This window comes from Enhydra lutris, unplaced genomic scaffold (genome assembly GCF_002288905.1).
Source record: "Enhydra lutris kenyoni isolate GAN:26980312 unplaced genomic scaffold, ASM228890v2 scaffoldscaffold77, whole genome shotgun sequence".
NCBI classification, from domain to species: domain Eukaryota; kingdom Metazoa; phylum Chordata; class Mammalia; order Carnivora; family Mustelidae; genus Enhydra; species Enhydra lutris.
In genome coordinates, this window is record NW_019154161.1 from 4,861,601 (window position 1) to 4,861,865 (window position 265).

Below are 265 nucleotides of genomic sequence, written 5' to 3' on the forward strand. Positions count from 1 at the left end.
TGTACAATGTGATATCTTCTTTCTGCCATGTAAATGGCATCACACTCCACACACCTTTCTACTCCTTGTATTTTCCCTTAAACCAGGCACATCTCAGAGTTGATTTCTTATCAGGACACTTAGAGCTGTGCCTTGACCAACTTTCTCTTTCATTTTTTTCTCTTCCTTTTTCCTCCCTCCCTCCCTCTCTCTCCCCCAACCTTCCTTCCTTCCTTCCTTCCTTCCTTCCTTCCTTCCTTCCTTCCTTCCTTCCTTCCTTCCTTCC